The 773-nt window shown below is 42.6% G+C and overlaps 1 non-coding gene across 1 annotated transcript; it reads left to right on the top strand.

Moving 5' to 3' along the window:
• Positions 1–364: 364 nt before the first annotated feature.
• Trnal-aag (transfer RNA leucine (anticodon AAG)) lies at positions 365–446 on the top strand. Its single transcript has one exon. It is a non-coding gene; the product is annotated as a tRNA-Leu (tRNA).
• Positions 447–773: the final 327 nt, after the last annotated feature.

Raw genomic sequence — 773 nt, 5'->3', positions numbered from 1 at the left:
AGCCGGAGAGCAGTGAAACAAAATCGTTTCCAAAGCCGACAGGAATTGCTGCAGGCAGTGAATGACGATCCTTCCCAACCTGTTAGCCCGCTAAGAACATTTGGAGTCGGTCACCTCGCAAGAGGCCATTGTTCACACAGGCACATAAAGACGCCAACAGCAAACTTCATCGGGATGAAGGAGTATGTGACTGGTTTTCTAATCACTCCCCCACTCTATTACATCTGCACTTGCCTGCAAAATCATTCGTAGAAAATCTTTGGGATATGCTGCAACAACGGGTAAAACGCCGACATCAGCATCCCGCAATTTCGTGCAACTACGCCATGAGTATGTACACTTGACTACTGCGAGCGATCCCTGTGGTAGCGTGGCCGAGCGGTCTAAGGCGCTGGTTTAAGGCACCAGTCTCTTCGGAGGCGTGGGTTCGAATCCCACCGCTGCCAACTGTTTTTATCTTACAAAACCGAGGAAGGTTTTGAACAAAATCGTTAAGTAAAAGCTGGTATCTATAAATCACTTCAGAGAAAGGTTAAGAAATGTTGATTGAGGACATTTATATAATGTCCCTTACGCTGATGATAAATGCAACATATTTCTTGATCAATTTATATCTGTTTTTGAACACTGTTGCCCAAAAAAACTACTAAATGTAACACCAAACAGATTTCAAAGAAACCCTGTACAGGTATTTAAGCGTCATCAGAAAGAAAAAGAAAACTGTATGAGATAGCAAGAATTAGTAAAGACTCAGAAATAATTTCACACTACAA

Source organism: Schistocerca cancellata, chromosome 1 (genome assembly GCF_023864275.1).
Source record: "Schistocerca cancellata isolate TAMUIC-IGC-003103 chromosome 1, iqSchCanc2.1, whole genome shotgun sequence".
Lineage (NCBI taxonomy): Eukaryota > Metazoa > Arthropoda > Insecta > Orthoptera > Acrididae > Schistocerca > Schistocerca cancellata.
The sequence above is the reverse complement of the archived record's forward strand: the minus strand, read 5'-3'. Positions and strand labels throughout refer to the sequence as shown.